This window comes from Equus caballus, chromosome 19 (assembly GCF_041296265.1).
Source record: "Equus caballus isolate H_3958 breed thoroughbred chromosome 19, TB-T2T, whole genome shotgun sequence".
In the NCBI taxonomy this organism is placed as follows: domain Eukaryota; kingdom Metazoa; phylum Chordata; class Mammalia; order Perissodactyla; family Equidae; genus Equus; species Equus caballus.
The window spans coordinates 33,721,095-33,741,000 of NC_091702.1; the positions used below are offsets into that span (position 1 = coordinate 33,721,095).

General features: G+C 37.6%; 1 protein-coding gene across 15 annotated transcripts in view; it reads left to right on the forward strand.

Annotated features, from left to right (window-relative positions):
* Positions 1-19,906, forward strand: part of MAP3K13 (mitogen-activated protein kinase kinase kinase 13) — a 165,042-nt gene that overhangs the window by 67,850 nt on the left and 77,286 nt on the right. Inside the window, exon 1 of one of the 15 annotated variants that reach the window (XM_023623464.2) lies at positions 7,887-8,182. The exons of 12 other annotated variants lie outside the window; for them this stretch is intronic. The gene's annotated coding sequence lies outside the window, so the exon portion shown is untranslated. Of the gene's footprint in view, positions 1-7,886; positions 8,183-19,906 lie in introns of those variants that run through there. 2 more of the 15 variants (XM_023623463.2, XR_011428780.1) reach the window with 2 other exon arrangements.

The following is a 19,906-nucleotide window of genomic DNA, read 5'->3' on the forward strand; positions in this document are numbered from 1 at the left end:
TACACCCATGAACCCATCACCACAGTCAAGATAATGAACATTATACAGCACCCCCAAAAGCTTATTGTGGCCCCTTTGTCTTTCCTCTCTGCCACCCTCCCCTTTACCTGGCAACCCTTCTATATTCTCTGTCAGAATACTTTAGTATGCATTTCCTAGTGTTTTATATATATGCGATCATTTTATGTATATGCAATTATACGCTCTTATCTGGATTCTTTCATTCAACATAATTACTTTGAGATTATCCATATTGTAGCATATATCAATAGTACATTCCTTTTTATTGCTGAGGAGTGTTTCCATTGTGTGGATTTACAACTGTTTATTCATCCTCTTGTTGATGGACGTTTGTGTTGTTTTCATTTGGGGGCTATTACAAATCAAGCTGCTATGAACATTTGTGTACAATCTTCATATGGGCATATGCTTTCATTCCCTTTGGGTACATTACCTAGGAGTGGAATGACTATGTCATATGGTAGGCGTATGTTCAACACTTTAAGAACTCTGGCTATGTTTTAACAGCCTCTGTTGAAGGAGAAGATAGGACAACAGTTCTTTAGAAGAGACTCACCAACGTAGTTGTCTTCCTGGTGCCATTATTTTATTATATAAAAAATATCCTGGTGCATATTTTTTATTATATAAAAAGTAACCCAAGACTGGTTTAAGACTCTTATAGCCCCAAACAGTAAAAACAAATTACCTCTTGCCCAAATATCAAGTCAAAATCATTAAAACAATGCTAACTGTATAATATATATAATGAAGTCTGTTCAATTCTTATTTTCTCCACAATAACAAATTTGAGTCTTTAAAACAAATATATCAAATATCTGATTCTATCAAAAATAAATATTTTGGGTGCCTCTTTTTTTCCTGGAGCTCTAAGCACATGCGTAGTCTGCCTGGGTAATCCTGAACAATTCACTTCATGAAATAGGTTCTAACAGATTGCTTTTTCGTTTGCCTATTACTGTGCTTTCCACTATCATAGATTGGGCTGCCAGGCCCATGGATTATTCATGGGCTATGGACCATACCCTTCAAATGGGCTTCTTTAATAATTACTGTAGCGTAACTTCCTAAGTGGGAGATTATATATATTTCTCTGGAAACATATCCAATTGTTTGGATGCTTCTTGTGTGAGACTCCCAGTTAAATTGATCTTTTCTCTTACAAACAGACTAACATAATAAGAGCATACGTTCTGGAGACTGCTGCCTTTTTTTTAGACTGGCTTTGTGACTACAAATTATTTGGCCCTTCTGTGTCTCACATTCCTCATCTTAAAATGGGGATTAAAATACCTACTTTAAATCATTGTATGAATTAAATGAGATTTTTATATAGGGCTCTTAGCACAATGCTTGACATGTAATACAAATTGGTAAAAGTCACTGACTTTAAAATATCAAAGATAGAGCTTGCTATTGAGAGATGCTGGGTCTTAAAAATGCTGAACACTTGAGGATGACAAAGACAATAATGAGGTACAAATACTTTGTAAGAGTTATAAAATAGAATTTGAAAGTTAATCTTCCAAAGTATTGAGATTATTAGTGTCAGAAAAGGAACTCCTATAGTACAGAGAATCTGATATTAATTGGGGTGTCTTGAGTATGACAGAAGAGAATCAATTAATGACATTGTATTAATAGAACTCTTTTGGCTGCAAAAACCCATATCAAACTGGTTTAAGCCTCAAAAAAGAGGGTAGGGGAAGAGAGGGAAGGCATTGAATGGCTTATGTAATTGGAAAGACTAGCAGTGACTAGCTTCAGATTGACTGAAGTTAGGTGCTCAGTTACTGTTGTCAAGAATCTGTCTTCTTTCCTTTATCTCTCAGGTCTGCTTTCCTCTGTCCTATATATGGACAAAGATGACTGCTCTCTGCTCTCATTATATTTATAGCTAGTATTCTGATTAAACAAATGTGCTTTCTCCCCCCTCCTCCCAATACTTGTAGGAAACGTCCTGGGGATGACTTGGATGATTGTGATTGGCCAGCTTGGGTCATGTATCTATCCTTTTAGTAATCATTATGACCAAGCAGGTGAGTTGGCCAGCCTTGTGCTACACGTTCAGTCTTGGAGCTCTAGCTACAGGAGTAGATTCGGCTTCATCTGAACCAGTTGGACTGAGAGTAGGGTAGAGACAGTTTCCTCAAATGGAGAAGACGCAGAGGCTTACTAAAGAAAAGATGGCAGATGTTCACTATTGTTATACTTTGATCTTCAATTATGTTGCTTGCACTATAAGGCTAAAATGGAAACGCCAACTTCTATCTAGCTAACGAAGGGAGGAAATTAAAACAGGACTAGAAGAACAGAAGTCAGATAGTTAAGTTTTTTTACATGGCCTCTCAGAAAGTAATATGAATTCTATGTGGATAAGTAAAATAATGTATAAAGTTTCCTTTTGTTCTTGCAATATGTAAAGTGCCTTTATAAACTCAAGATATTATTTTTAGTCCCTCAAAGGTTTGGTTTATGATACCTTGCCAGAATTTGTATGTTGTGGAATGGTGTGTTTCACAGATGTTAAATATTTTATTAATTGAGAAAGCCATTTGCTTTTGATTTGTTTCAGTGCATTTTCATTATCGATCAGAGAAGAATTCTTACATCCCTCATTTGTAGTCATCCTTTCGACAGGAATAATACATTAAAACTTCATTAAGCTGTTAAGATTTATTCTAAATAGCATATAAAATCTCTAAGCAATTGCTTTTTTCCAGCTGACTAGATGTTTTATTATCCTTTGATAAAAAATATTAAAGACTTCAAATCCACTTAATTCACAATATTCTTCGAAGTTTGCCATAATTATGTGTACCTTTAGGGTTTTCTTTTATCATAAAGGTGATCGTAGAATTTACCAACATGAGAATTTTATCTTCTTAAAAGTCAATAGATATGAATTTAGTATAAATTTTTATTTACAGTCTACTTTTTCAAAAAGAATTTGAAGTGCTTACCATGAAGTATATTACAGTAAGGTTAACAAAAGGGAAATCAAACCCAAAACAAGGAAGAGGAAGGAAATATGCTAACCACAAAAGCTAAAATAAATTAGATATAGATATAAAGATATATAGAGATAGATAGACAGACAGACAGATAGATAGATTGATTGATTTGAACATAAAGATGGCTCGAGCTTTCCAGCAGCAGGGACAAAAAAATGGAAATTCAGTGGATTACATTGTTGTCATCTAAAAGGTGGATACCTAATAATTCTTCAACAACAGAAAACTTCTCCCTGGTATTAAGTTCTAAAACGAATTCCTCATGTGAATTCCTTACATGTGAGACATCCCACAAGATAATGGACAACCCAGAAGCAATATGGCTGTTCCTTATAATAATCCTTAATAAAAACAAGACCATAACATAAGGTATAACTCAATGATAGTGATTCTGCTTAGGGTACTAGGCGCATGATATTTAGGTGGCATGTAGCTTTCTGATGATCTATCTCCCTTGATACAAGGATAGATTTTAGTGATACTTATAAGAAAGTTTTTCCTTAGATGTTTCTTAAAAACCACTTTCTTACATAGGCATTTAATGGGAGCTGGACAACAACAACAACAATAAACTGAAGTAATAGTCTGCTGAGGTCTTTGAATATTGAAATTTGGATATTGAAATTGTTGTCTAAGGAACCATATCCTTTGAAAACAGGGAAAGTTAGGGTTAACATTCTGATATGAAAGTGGAGAATTCTGACCAGTGTTCCCACCTAGTAGACATATTGTTGTCTGTATTAGTTCATATCATTGTATGTAAACTATATCTTCTTTGTTTGTTTTGTTAGTGAGGAAGATTTGCCCTGAGCTAACATCCATGCCAATCTTCCTCTATTTTGTATGTGGGATGCCTCCACAACATGGCTGACCAGTGCTCCTCTAGAATGTACATTTTTCATGTTCTTTTCTCCCTACCTTCCTTCTGTTCCCAAAACAATGGCTTCCTCCAAGAGTTACCTCTAAGTTTTCTGTAATTTGGGCAGAGAACTTATTTTCCCAATGATTTCCCATGATATTGACATGGAGAATTTTTTTTTTTAATTTTTGGTGAGGAAGATTGGCCCTGAGTTAACATCTGTCGCCAATCTTCCTCTTTTTTTTTTCTCCTCAAAGCCCCCATAATAGTTATATATCCTGGTTGCAAGCCACTCTAGCTCCTCTACGTGGGATGCCACCACAGCATGGCCTGATGACCCCATGTGTAGGTCTGAGCCCAGGATCCTAACCAGCGAACCCTGGGCCACCAAAGCAGAGCATGCAAACTTCAACACTCAGCCACAGGGCCAGCCCAATATGGAGAAACTTTTGTTGGCCAAATTGATATTTCTTTGGTACAGGGAAGCAGGCTAACCCAGACCAACTTCATCTTACTAAAATGGCAAGTCCATAGAGCCAGCTAGTTTTTATTTTCCGGATTACATATTAAGCCAACATCTTAGGTGGCTGTACAGTATTTAGAACCATTTAAAGACTGTTTTGTTGAATTGCTTCAGAGACTACCCTGATCCCTCGTGGACTTATTGAGTAATGATGTTGTTGTCAAACCTTACAGCAAACACGTTAACTTTGTAATAGATTTGGCCATCTTACTAACATGTTCCACAAAGAGGTTGCTTCCTTCTATTAGTCTGTGTTATTTTGGAAGAAAGATTTTTTTTTTTTTTTGAGGAAGATTAGCCCTGAGCTAACATCTGCCATCAATCCTCCTCTTTTTGCTGAGGAAGACTGGCCCTGAGCTCACATCTGTGCCCATCTTCCTCCACTTTATATGTGGGACGCCTGCCACAGCATGGCTTGGCAAGCGCTGCCATGTCCACACCCGGGATCTGAACCAGCGAACCCCACCTGATGAAGTGGAGCATGCGAACTTAACCGCTGTGCCACCAGGCTGGCCCCAAGAAAGAAAATTTTTTATAAATCTGACTCTTTTAGTGTATCCTAGTTGGCTTTGATTGCAGTTAAAAGAAACAGATGTATATTCTTCATCTTCTTTCCATTTATGGCTTCTAAAATAATCTTGGTACATGGACATATTGATATAGGCTGGTGTGGTATACTCAGGCCTACCAGGACTATACCAGTACTGCACTGGTCTTGAGCACTCCCGTCTTACATGGGTAAACTTCTTTGGTCTACCTTTTCCATAGTGATATTCCACAATAAGCTCCTTTAGAGGAATTTGTTGAGTGTATTGTTTGCCAAAGATATTATATTGCTTGAGTACATAGAACAGTGCGCTGAACATCTTTGCTGTGTGTAAAATGAGTAAGTATTGCACACTGCTTAGCTCATTTTGAAAAAGAACCTTTCCAGAACTGTCAGGTTTGAACCTTCCATAACCACATAGAAACAGGTGGTCACTTTCCTTCTCTCAGTTGTATAAATAATCTGATTGAGAGAGAGCGGATCTCTGCTCAGAATGTTCTTGGTCACCGGACACCTCATATCCAGGGCCTTATATTAACCACTATTGTTCCAGTTCCAAGGATTTGAGTCCATTTCCAAAGTTCAAAAAAGTTGTGATCAGTATTAGTAAAGCATTGGTAATCGTGAAGTGAAATGATGGGGTACAGGGTCAGTAAATTATGTTAATCTCCACTTTTGTGTAACTTTGAAAATTTTTAAAATAAAGAATAAAGAAATGTCACATTATTTATTTTTTGCTTTTAAGTTGTATGAGTTCCTTATATATTTTGGAAATTAACCCCTTATCAGATATATGTTTTATAAATATTTTCTCTTATTCTGTAGATTACCTTTTCATTCTGTTGATTGAACCTTTTTAGTTTGATGTAGTCCCACTTGTCTATTTTTGTTTTTGTTTCCTGTGCTTTTGGTGTCATTTTAAGAAATAATTGCCAGGACCAATGTCAAGAATGGGCAAAGGGCTTGAACAGACATTTCCCCAAAGAAGACGTATAAATGGCCAATACGTATATGAAAAGGTGCCCAACATCATTAATCTCCAGGGAAATGCAAATCAAAACCATGACGAGATATCACCTCACACTTCTTAGGATGGCTACTATTTTTAAAAAGATAAGTGTTGGCAAGGTTTGGAGAAATTGGAATTCTTGTACACTGTTGCTATGAATGTACAATGGTACAGCAGCTATGGAAAACAGTATGGAGATTCCTCATAAAATTAAAAATAGAGCTTCCATATGATCCAGCAATCCCACTTCTGGGTATATATCCAAAATAATTGAAATCAGTATCTCAAAGAGGTATCTGCATTCCCATGTTCATTACAGTGCTATTCACAATAGCCAACATACCCAAGTGTCCATTGACAGATGAATGGATAAAGAAAATGTGGCATATACATACAATGGAATATTATTCACCCCTAAAAAAGGGAAACCCTGCTATTTGCGGCAACATAGATGCACCTGGAGGACAGTATGCTAAGTGAAATAAGCCAATCACAAAAAGACAAATACTGCATGATCCCACTTATATGAGTTATCTAAAATAGTCAAACTCATAGCAGAGAATACAATAGTGCTTACCAGGGGCTGGGGGAGGAGGGAGTGGGGAAATGTTATTCAATGAGTATAAAGTTTCATTATGCCAGATGAGTAAGTTCTAGAGATCTCTGTACAACATAGTGCCTATAGTTAACAATATGATATTGTATTGTGTACTTCAAAGTTTGCTAAGAGGGTAGATCTCATATTAAGTGTTCTTACCACACACACACACGCACACACAAAACCCCAAGGAAACACAGGAAACTCTGGGAGACATTGGATATGTCTACTACCTTGACTGTGGTGATGGTGTCGCGGGTGTTTGCATAGCTCCAAGCTTATCAAATTGTACACATTAATATGTGCAGTTCTTTATATCAATTATACCTCAATAAAGCTGTTAAAAATTTTAAATTAGAAAATTTTTAAAAATGCATGAGCTCTTTGGGTGAATTTAATACAGCTGTTTTTGCTAATTTTGTCAATAATAAGACATCTTACTAAAAACAAAATTTGCTCTAGGAATCATTAACAGCTCTTTTGGAGCTATGTCTTAATTGAATGTCAGAAGTTTAATAAACCAACGAGGAAATGTTCCTTCCTTGTTATTATCATGTTTTTAAGATTTTACTTTTCCTTTTTCTCCCCAAAGCCCCCTCATACATAGTTGTATATTTTCAGTTGTGGATCCCTCTAGTTGTGGCATGTGGGATGCCGCCTCAGCATGGCTTGATGAGCGGTGCCATGTCGGCGCCCAGGGTTCAAACCAGCAAAACCCTGTCCTGCCGCAGGGGAGTGCACGAACTCAACCACTCGGCCACAGGGCCACCCTCCCTTCCTTATTTAAATGTAGCAATAAATTACTATTCTACACCCCATTTTGATGCATCACAAAGGTCAACAAGGTGATATTGTTCTACAAAATAATTACATTTATGTAAAATTATATATTTGTATTTCCTAAATCACTAGGTTATTATTCCCATTATTATTTCCCTAGTATTTTGCTTTTACAAGTCCTGGTGTGCAGGGAATACATGTCTGCTGGTCACCAGTTTTAGAAACTGTTTCCCTGACTTCGATTTGTTTTTATCACATCAGATCACGCACAGTATAAGAAAACGTTTAAAGAAAATAGCTCTAATGGATAAAAGATTGTGATTTCTTCTAAGCGCATTTTTGGTAGCATTGATTTCACCGAAATTCTATTTTGATTCCCTCATTCAATAGCAATAATAATGTTTTCATGACTATCACAGCTTGAAACACACACACACACTCTCTCACTCCTCAAGCTGCCAGTCTGTCTTAAGGCAGTGGCAGACGCCTGATTGGCGGGCTCTGTTTATTCTGTGACCAGATTCCTTCTAAAAGAAGGCAGGCCATGACTGCCTGTAGCCCATTGGCCGGGTCTGCTCTGGACCCTCCCTTTCTTTTTCATGGCACACACCACAGCGAAGTCTGTGCGGAATCCTAAACCAGCCCAATTTACATCCATTCATGAATCTGTGACGTCAGCAAGCCTTCGGGCTCCTTGCGGTGGGCTGGAGGATTGTGTGGGTGGAATCCCCCGCCCCCTTATTTTTCTAATTCTGCGAGGCTTTTTAAATTAACCTTCCATCTTTTTAAAGCAAGAAAATGGAACAGCATGTGTAGGAATTCTTCATTGTTGTGAGTATCGCACTCTATTTTTCTGTTTCATCAGCATTTTTCACAGGGACAGACGGAGAATGTATTTGTGATTTGAGGTGATTAGAAAGCTGATATTATTTGAGGGAGACATGGTGAGAGAGACAGACAGACAGAAGCAGAGGCAAAGAGAAACCTGAAACCAGGTTACAGCTAGGAGCCTCTGAAACTGACAGCTGGTTTTCCTTTGCTTGTCTGCCTGCTAGACGTGGACATTTTTCATTTACCGTTCTGCACGTTACCTCTAGATGCTGGCTTGGCTTTCCTTGAAGGGAGATTGATTTCTCTGAGAGATGGTGTGGACTGTATTAGAGGCAAAGCCTGGAACTGGTACCAGAAAGGTGCGGGGAAAGCTGGGCCAGCTAGACAGAGCAGGCTCTATCCTGCTGAGCACTTGTCTTCCTTTCTGCCTCCTTTCTGTTCTTCCTCACCCTTCACCTTGCCTTTGTCTCATAATTGTGTAACAGTCAATATCTTGGGAGGGCAATTTGGGGAAGATGGATACTTGTCCAACCATTTTTTTCAAAAGCTTTTATTTTGGGAGCTATAGAGGTGTATTTATACATATTTGTAGCTCTTTATGTCACTCTGTATGTTTTATTTATGTTTTCAAAAACCTAGAAGCCTGCACCAGAGGCAAAAGGGGAATTATCCTTAAATTCTCATTTTTTAATATCCTCTAATGAAAACTAAGAAGTGGTTTTTAATGTATTCTTTGATTATATTGTATAGAAATGCACGTGAGTATTTTTCTAAGACAAACTTCCAACAGAAATAGTTTATTCCACTGTGTTAGGGAAACTTGGAGAAGTTCTGATATGTTCCATGTATTAAGTTGGTTTGATAGTTTTCTTGGAGTTGTAACAAAAAGTTAGTATTTATGATTGGGTTTGTTTTCCAAGGCTCTGGTTTATTCTGGTGAAAGTTGTGATAGTAAAGGAGAGGCATGTGACATTCTGACATGTTCTGCCCCTGGGGCAGCTCCTCAACCCAAATAATTTAATAGCATTTTCCAACTGCCTCTCTTTGAGCAATTTGTGTAGTCTGCAGCATGTACCTGGTTGGTCTTTCCAATGAGAGAGAAAGCAAGATGTCTGTTATTTCTTGTCATCCAGCCTTGTCGTGTTTACCTTGTATAATCAATACTTAGTTTTGAGATTTTCATATTATATTCTTTTCTCGTGAAACAAAGCTTCTACAGTATGGCTCTAATGATATCTTTTGAATCATTCTTAGTAAACTCATTTCATTTCAAAATTACCTGAGGATTTAGAATTTTCTTTTGTGTCTCATCTTGGCATTGCCCTTTCTCGTTTTGTTTTTCTGAGTGCATTTGAACTCACCAGAGTGACAGAAGGGAAAACTTCTGCCGGATTCTAAACCAGATCTGTGTTCTATACTCAGACAACTATGGTTTCATATTCTGCTATTTTTTATTTTCTAGGTTGAACAGTGACACAATTCCCTATATTTGTAAACATCTACTTATTTCAGCAGTGTCTCTTTTTGTGTACCATCAGAGACTTTGTTGAAAGTAGCAATTTCCAAGTGATTTTAAATTATTGAGGTCTGCTAGAGCACAGTCAGATCAAAAGACTGAATTCTTAGGACATTTTTAAAAAATGTGTTTACATAATCAAACTCGAAAAATCTTCATCAGACTCTGTCTTTTATATACATTTTGCCAAGAAAGAGCTTTATTTCCGTGAAGGAAATACAATCTGCCCTTTGGATTTATTAAAGTAAAACTCTCCCTTTAAGGCACAGAGTGGATATAGAATCGCCCTCTTCTCCACTCCTAGTGGCTGCATTCTAGATTATATTTATTTTCATGTATAGTGTACTTGTAGAGAAAGAAAAAAACAATAACTCTTAATTGTTTAATATCAAACAATAAAATCCTGTGTATCAGTGACTGTCAATAGATGGCTTTCTGTTTAAAAATTGAAGCTACTCCAGAAGTAGGAATTAATTTATTTAGTAAACAACGTCAGTCAAACCAGAGCCATGTCCTGGGGAACTGTCAAAAAAATGGTTCCTAAGGGCCAGAGGCCACCTTCACTGGTGTATGACAGAAGAACCATGCTTTGGATGGCAGAACTGGTCAGTTTGGTTTGCACTGTCTGCCTGCCCTCTCTCTATGTGCTACAGCTGAATTAATTGCTTGGGGAGTTCAAATGAATCCAGATAGCCAAGATGACCAATTCTGCCAGGTGGCAGCCTGATTCTCGCAATTTTGATTAAAATAGGAAACATTCAGCAAGAACACTCTTTTACTTACAAAAAAAAAAAAGTCATTTAAAAGATATCATACTCCTGCTCTGTGTGAGTTATTATTCCTTAAGAATGGGAGGAAAGAAAGATTTGGAAGATGCCATCTTTACCCCTCAGGAATCTAGAAGGTAAGATACCATACACATAGAGTGTTGTGGTTCAGAAATTGGTTTCTGTAAATAAGCATTAAGATTAGAATTACCTGGGGAACTTTCTCTCTCTCTCTCTTTCTGTTTCCTATTCAGTGGTTTTTACTGTGTTCATAGAGTTGTTCAACCATCACCACAATCAATTTTAGAACATTTTCATCATTGCAAAAGAAACCCCATACACATTAGCAGTCACTCCTCATTTCTCCTCAACCTCCCAGCCCTAAATAGCCACTAATCTACTTTCTCTATAGATAGATTTGCCTGTTCTGAGTCATTTCATATAAATGAAATCATACAATATATGATCTTTTGCAACTAGCTTCTTTCACTTAGTGTAAGGTTTTCAAAGTTCATCCATATTGTAGCATATATTAATGCTTCATTCCTTTTTGTTGCCAAATAATTTTCCATGTACGGATATATCACATTTTACTTATCCGTTTATCAGTTGATGGACATTTGAGTTGTTTCCACTTTTTGACTGTTATGAATAAGGCTGTGTACATTTGTGTACCAGTTTTTGTATGATCATATGTTTTTATTTCTCTTGGTATATACCTAGGAGTGGAATTGCTGGTTTGTATGAAAACCATATGTTTACATTTTCAGGAAATGCCAAACTGTTTTCCAAAGTAGCTGCACCATTTTACATTCCCACCAGCAATGTATGAGGGTTTCAATTTCTCCACATCTCCTTCAAAACTTATTATTATCTATCTTTTTGATAAGAGCGATCTTAGTGAGTTTGAAGTAGTATCTCCTTGTGGTTTTGGTTTACATTTCCCTAATGGCTAGAGATGTTGAGCATCTTTTCATGTGCTTATTGGCCCTCTGTATTTCTTCTTTGGAGAAATGTCTATTCAGATCCTTTGCCCATTTAAAAAAATTAGGTTATTTATCTTTTTATTAGTGAGTTTGAGTCCTTTATATATTCTGGATACAAGTTCTTTATTAAATGTATGGTTTGCAAATATTTTCTTTCATTCTGCGGGTTGTCTTTTACTTTCTTGATAGTTTGTAGCACAAAATTTTTCCATTATGATGAAGTTCAATTTATCTATTTTTTGTTGTTGCTGCTTGTGCTTTTGGTGTCATATCTAAGAAGGCTTTGCTTAACCCAAGGTTGTGAAGATTTACTCCTGTGTTTTCTTCTAAGAGTTTTATACTTTTATCTCTTATATTTAAATCTATGATCCATTTTGAGTTAATTTTTGTGCATGGTATAAGGAAAGTTCAACTTCATTCTTTTGAAGGAGGATATCCCATTGAATTGTCTTGGCACCCTACCAGAGAACTTAAAAAAATATATTGATGCCATGTTTCCAACTCCAGAGATTCATATTTAATTCGTCTGTGGTGGGGCCCAGACATCTGCATTTTTAAAAAGCTCCTCAGATGATTCTAATGTGCAACCAAGGTTGAAAACTATTGGCATGGATAGAGAGTTAGTCTTATAAAGGAAGAGGGACACTACTTCTGAATCTGGAGAAAGGATGAGTGAAAGCATAGAATTCTGGTATGGAAAGGAAGGAAGAGAGGAAAATTAAGAAGATTCATACCAGAAAGCATGGATTTTCTTGCTAAGTAGGAGTTAGTTGTTTTCAAAGAGTGAGGACATAATCAGAGGTTAATGAAATATGTTAAATTAAAGGAAGAGAAGGAGCTAACGCTTATTAAGCAACTTCTAGATGCCTGTAAATCTGCTGGGAGTTTTCACGTACATTATTTCCTTTAAAATATAATCCTCGTGATATCAAGTAGGTACTATTACCCCCACTTTACAGATGAGAAAACAAGCTCAGAAAGGTTGCAGACTCAGCCAAAGACACCGGGTAGTGCACATCATCCCAGTTTTCAAGCCCAGCTCTGATTCTTAATCCCAGTCTCATTCCTCTGTATATCGTGGATTTTGAGCATTGAGTCCTACCATGAAATGTTACTACTAGTCCAGTCCAGCATGAATCTAAGATCTTTTCTTGCAATCCTCTGGACTGGACAAAGTATAAGATAAGTCGGAAGACCGGGTAATGTAGGGTCAAGTGTTGGCACAGCAGGTGCAGTGGAAGATAAGAGGGTGGGGGTAAATGAAGATTATCATGTGATAACTAATCATGGAACCCAGGCTAGCTATATTCTGCCTAGATGTAGCCAGCAGTAAAAATCCTAAGAGGATGGAGGGCCAATATACTGGGCAGGAGATAATGATTGAAGGGAATGATGAGGAGACCATGATGGAAAAGAAGATGCATCCAATAGAATTGGCAGGTATAGGAGTGCTGGCACTAATTTAATCAACACATATTTATTGAACATTTACTTTGTGTTCTAGGTACTGGGGACACAGCAATGGAAAAAACAGACAAAAATTCTTACACTCTTGGGGGCTTATTTTATTGGGGAAGACACATAATGAATAAGTAAATTATGTTTAGACATAATTTAGTGATAAATTTAAGAAGAAAAATAAAGATGGGAGGGGAATGGAGAGTGCTGGGGGTGGTATAAAGTCAAAAAGGACTTTTTCCTCATATAGTGTATGTGCAGATACAGATTCCTCCAAGAGGTTAAGGAATCATCAAGCCGAGGGGTTGGAGATTGACCAAGTCAGGCATGTTGGGTATAAAGAGAGCTTCTTCTAAGTGCTAAAACTCAAAGTGAATATTGAATGTTATTTTTCACTCACCACTTTATACCCCATGCCTGGCACAGCGTAGACACTCCATAAATATTAGTTTATTGCATGAGTGCCATTTTTTTGGATTAGTGATTTTTTTCCCACAGGGTGGAGGCCATGGCAGAGGTGGTACTTGGGAAACTGTTTCAAACTTTGCTTGCTGCCTTATTAGGATAGCTCCTTATAAGAATGTGTGTGTGTGTGTGTGTGTGTGTGTGTGTGTGTGTAGGGCGTGTCCTTCCATAATGTCACCACTGAGAATCACTGCACAGTGAGTGATGATTAACGAGGGGGCTGTGTTCTAGTTCTCACAGCAAACCACCAGTGTAGGCGATACTGGAGACACTTAAATTTCTTTTGCTTTCTACACTTTAGCTTTCTAGACTTTCTACACTTCTATGCTTTAGGAAATCTACATGCACCACCTTGAACAGAGGGTGAATGGGAAGTTTTTAATAATGAGGTTCTATTATGCAACCATTTCTGCCTTCTTTCTTTATCTAGAAGATTACTTATATTAAAATGGATAAAATCAACATGTTTTCTGTTTACCTGCTGTAAGGCACAATGATGTAATGGAAAAAGAATTGGACTAAGACTGTAAGGTCCTAGTAGCAGCTTCATGTCATCTTTGGCAAGGCAGTTCTCTCAGCTTTTAAAAGTTTTTCCTCAGCTTTGGTTTCAACATATGAGATGAGGAAATTTTTCTTATTGAGCTCAAATGTCCATTCTAATTGTAACATTGTAGAATTCTTGGAATCTGGTTATCGCCAACATCAAGTAACAATTTATAAGACAATCTGGTTAAAATCTACCTTTATTCCAATTCTTTAACACTACTTTTGGAGAAGGTTAGCCCCTGTGGGATTCTTTACAGCTGAGGAGGAGGAGAAAGTGTTTCAGAGGAGACATCTGGGTGAGACAGAGAAAAGTTCAATCATTTCAGATTCACCCAAGTACTTCCTCATAAGCAGGAAGTAGAGTCCTGTTGAGATCTGACCTTGCCACATTTAGGCATGCCCGTTATATATGTCATTTGTCTTGGCTATTGTTCTCTGTAGTCAAGAGACAGCTTCTATTAGACTAGTAGTGATTTGGTGGTCTGGGCTAATGGGGGATGTGGCAACAGATCAATTAATAACCTCAGTTGGGTTGTGTGTTACAGCCTTTTCCTTGATCTGCCTTTTGTTAGTGCTCTTAAGAAGCAAAATTCGTCATACTGGCTCTTTCTGTCCATCTCTCACTACCTCCTATCATTTTCTAAGAAAGGCTGAAGCATAATGAAGAATGAAAGACTGCAGTAAATAAGAAAATGAAGGCTCACTAAATCCATAGATGGTATATGACGAGTCTTTGGACATAAGATTTTATTATTTTGTATGAGAGTTGCTAGCTTTTGAAAAGTATTCTTTTCACAATTCTCCAAATAAGTTGGTTGATTGATTGGTGTTTTGAGTTTGCAGATTTTGTCGAAGAAAAAAGATGAATTTTTAATATTACAAAGAAAACTTCCTTTTCATTTGTGTTCATCCATCTAGAATTTTTCTTATATCCTTTTTCATTTGTGTGATAGTCAATCAGAGAGCTCCAATGTCCAGTCCTAACAGCTATAATAGTTTCATATAGTGGTTCCATTTAGACACAGTACTTATATGTGTAGCAGTGTGATAAAAACATCTTGCAAAAAAGCAATCTTGTATTGCAGGACAACCCTGAGAGAATGTGTAGTAACTATGCAATTTTAGTTGTTTAAAAATTTTAAGAGAAAACAATGTAGGACTTCCCGCTGATAGATGGCAATTGTCTTCAATGTGCTAATTTGTATCAAATTCCTGGGCTGGGGGTAATAGTTCAATTGGTAGTACTGGGAGGACATTTTAGTGAAATTCTGGATTCTGAAAAGGCCAGAGAAGTGAAAGAATGAGTTGATTGAGGGTGAAGGGTTTAGGAAATAGCCAAAGACAAAGGACTGGAGGAGGGTGATAGCAAAAGAGGGAGGCAGATCCCAGGGAGACTGCGGCTGAGCTGATGGCTCACCCCAGGCAGGTGGCAGCCAGGGCAGCAGTTTCCACCTTAAACCAAGGAGAGTGGATCTGGGACCCAGAATGAAAAAAGACTCAGAGTCCTAAAGAGGGCTGTCACAGTTGCTATTACTAAGGAGGGCTCAATTTGCAAAATAAGCCCACCGAGGCTTCTTATTCCCCCTGAGGCACTGTGCCTGCATTTCTAATAGCTGCCCCGTCTGCCTTTAATGGGACACATTAGGCTATCTGCAGGCGTGGATAACCATGGATAATTGAGACTAGTGAGATCAAGCCCACCAAAATACAGAGCCGTGATTGCTTTTTCCAGGGAAAATAATCTTTTGATTAAAGTGAGATTAAGCATTTTACTAATTACTCACCAGTTATTTCCTCTCACATAACAAATTCAAATACATATGCACACTAAGAAGAAACAGATGCAACATACCTTTGGATATATCCAGTCACTACTTTCTAGACCTAAATTACAGATTCATTTAAAATCTTTGCTAAGCATAGAAACTCCTGGGAAACACCCACCTGACATTGCAGCTGCTGGGGCTCAAGAGCCAATTTGAAAAGAAATTTTACTACTTTGCCAGGTTCTCCCTCCCCCGCCTCCTCCCCGCTCCTCAGCCTCTCCCTCCTATTTCTGGCCATTTTTGAACAGAACCCCTCCCATCTGTTTGTCTAATAAAAAATGACTGAACATTTGCTTTACATGCTTGTGTTAATGATCAAAGCTAGGCCCTAATCTAATTCTTAAGTATTCTCAGAGACCTGGAGACCAGAGTAGATTTCTTTGAGAAAGAAAAACAATCACGTAATCCTTTATAGTTTCTGTAATGATCTTTTCTCCAATGGGACTTCTGCTGTAACACTTTGAAACAGCACTCACTCCCATCACCCGCTCTCCTTTGATCAAAGGGTTATCTGCACTGATAAGGATTTCTTTTAACTGAATCTGATACCTTTGATTCTGGCTTTTGTTTGGTTCAAACTGCTTTTGCCACAGATTGTTTTATAAATAGCCTTTGTTCTTTTTCCTACTATTTAAAAGGCCATGGAATGGTTTTAAAAACAAAGAACAGCAAGCCACCCAGATTCTAAAAGCCTTGACTGGGTCTGGAAAGTAAAGAATAATGACCAAGAGATCCTCTTTATTAATGCGGGGCAGAGGAGACCCTAGAGTAAGGAAAAGGAAGTCACTCCAAGGAAGCACCTATCCAGGAAACTGTCCTGCGTGAAAGCTTCGCCAAGCTCATGAGCAATATGAAAGGGTAATTGTGACTTACCTGAAATGCGTGTGGCTTATACCCAGAAGTGTCTTTACGCTGGAGAACAGAATGCGTTGGAATTGACTGTGTGCTACACTTGTAGGTTCAGGGAGAGGAAACTGTAGTCTTGAGGCTTCCACCTTCTGAGAGAAATGTCTGGTTTATTCCTGGCTGGTTGCAGCCAAGGATTTGCTAAAGACCCAGAAACTAAGTTGGGGGCCTTGTTTTGGGACCTATCCTTTCACTGCTGTATATTATCACCAGGAAACTGAAAAAGTAAAAAAAATGGTTTTTGACACTTTTTGCCAAGCAGATTCTTCAGATTCTCCTATTTTGTGTGTAATTCATAAAACATAGTTTATGAAAAACTATTCGAGAATTTTTTTAGATACTTTAATGATAGATTTTTCTATAGACTGTGCCTAAATAACAAGGAATAAAATTTTTTTCTCTGTTTTTGTTTCTCAGTTGACCCATCCATATTGGCCTTCCCCCACCAGCCATGACTAAGTCTACCCATCCTGGCTAGCCAACCCGCCTCCACGAAACCTGGCCCTATTCAATGAGGATTTCTTCTGATGAGCTAAAAATCAATTATTTTTTTCCCTCTCTTCCGTGAAAAAAAGATGCATTCACAGTTTAAAAACATCAATCCTGCAAGAGACCTACCCGTGAACCAGCTTACACAGTGGTTCTCAAAGTGTGGTCCTAGGATTAAAAGCACGAACATCACCTGGGAACTTGTTATAAATGTGAATTCTCAGATCATTCCCCAGATGTTCCGAACCAGAAATGCTGGGGATGGGGGCCCAGGCATCTGCGTTTTAACAAGCTGCCTAGGTGATGCTGGTGTATATTGAAGTTTGAGAATCCTTGATTCAAAGCAGGGCTTCTCAGGTTTTTAGTGTGCATAGGAATCACCTGAGGATTTTGTTAAAAACCAAATTCTGGTTCACTTAGTTTGGGGTAATTTTGTCGGCATTTCTAATAGGCTCCCAAATGATGCTGATGCTGATACTGCTGGTCCTAGGACCACATTTTGTAAGTAGCAAGGACCCGAAGAATCCTCACAAGCCGCTCCAAGAACTACTGCAATAAGCAGGCCCTATCAAAATTATGACTATCTCAGTAGTCCATAAGAAAATACTCCTAAAAGAGGAAGAAGTTTTATGCATAAAGATATTAATGACAGCATTAATTAATATTTATTAAATATTAATTTTTTATTAAATAATATTTTAAAAGTAACTTTATCTTCTCTTGAGAGCATTGCTCTTTTGTTTTTTTTCTTTTTCTCCCCAAATCCCCCCAGTAGATAGTTGTATATTTTTAGTTGTGGGTCCTTCTAGTTGTGGCATGTGGGACGTGGCCTCAACATGGCCTGATGAGCAGTGCCATGTCCACGGCCAGGATCTGAACAGGTGAAACCCTGGGCTACCAAAGCAGAGCGCGCGAACTTAACCACTGAGCCACCGGGCCGGCCCCTGACAGCATTATTTTAATAGGAAGAAAAAGAAATAACTGTTCTATATTAGAGAAATACAATTGATAATCATTATTTGCAGATTCTGTATTTGTGAATTCACCTACTCACTAAAATTTATTTATTTATTTATTTATTTATTTGCTGAGGAAGATTCACCCTGAGCTGACATCTGTTGCCAATATTCCTTTGTGTGTATTTGAGCTGCTGCCATAGCATGGCCACTGACAGACAAGCAGTGTAGGTCCATGCCGGGAACCAAACCTGGGCTGCCAAAGTGGAGTGTGCCGAACTTAACCACTAGGCCACTGGGGCTGGCCCTCCCTAAAATTTATTTTTAACCTCAAAATCAATCCTTGCAGCACTTTTACAGTTATTCACAGACATGTGCAGAGCAGTAAAAAATTTGAGTTGCCTGAAGTACCCAATCCCAGCTGAGATGGAACAAGGTGATGGTCTCCGCCTTCTTGTTTCAGTGCTCATATGGTAAACAAGTGTCCTTCTCAAGGTCAATTTAGTGCCCTGGTTTTTCAGTTTTTGTGCTTTTTGTTGGCAATTTCGATGTTTAAAATAGCCCCCAAGCGTAATGCTGAAGTGCTGTCTAGCGTTCCTAAGTGTGAGAAGGCTGGGATGTGCCTTACGGAGAAAATATGCTTCATTTAGGCATGAGTTATTGTGCTGTTGGCCGTGAGTTCGATGTTAATGAGTCAACAATGTGTATTAAGTAAAGTGTCTTTAAACAGAAACACACGTAAAACAAGGTTATGTATTGATCAGTTGACGAAAATGTTGTGACCAGAAACCTAACACTGTATTTCTCCTAGGAGCAATGGTTCCATATTCACTAATTCAGTGTTCATGATGACTTTATAGAATATATCTATCACAAATAACAATAATTAACTATAGTTAATAGCAAATTGATAGAATATATGCTGCCATTTAAAAATGATGGTGATGAAATCCATGCAATCATATGAAAAATACGTGCGATGTACTGGTAGAAGAAAATGAAACAGGAGACAAAGCTTGAAGCACAGCACAATTAGAGTATGTTTCACATTTTTTCAAGTAGAAAACTGAAGGAAGTACATCAAAATTTTTGGGTTAGGGTGATAGGATTATTATTTTCTCTATTTCTCAAATTTTTGTAATATTGTTACATTGCTTTTATGTTACGCTTTAAAATTTGTCTTACTAGTTCTTTCAAAAGGTATAAGGTACTAAGAGGGACTACCTTTTTACCTCCTTGAGAGGAAGAGATAATACATTCTAGTTAAGGAGTTGACCTTCTTAGAAAAGACCTTATTAACATTGGTATAAGAGAGTATGCTCTCTGTGTTAAACAAAATAAAAGTTGTTCCAAGTCACATGTGAATATCCAAGAGAAATCCAGAATTACCAACCTCTAACAAAGGTAAAGCAGGTACTTGATAGATATACTGGAACCGTGCTTTGTAAACAATTTGTCTTGCTAATCATAGCTTTTCTAATTTCTCTACATATTTTCACTCTTTCAACATGGTTAAGAGCTTGGCTTCTAAAGTCAGAGCTGAGTCCTAGCAGTTTCATTTTTTAGCTATCTATGCCTTTAAGTTATTTAACGTCTCTAAATTTCCTCCATGTCTATAATAGGGATAATTCTAGAACCTAGTGAGGATTAAATGAAAGGCTGAACACAGTGTGTAACATATTATCATGCCCTGAATAAATGGTAGTTGCTATTATTTCTTAGCTTCATTGCCTTCATTGATTGTCTACCATGTCCAAAAGGCCGTTTGTCAATACCTGCAGAAATTTTTTTTTAAAGAGTAAAAAGAAA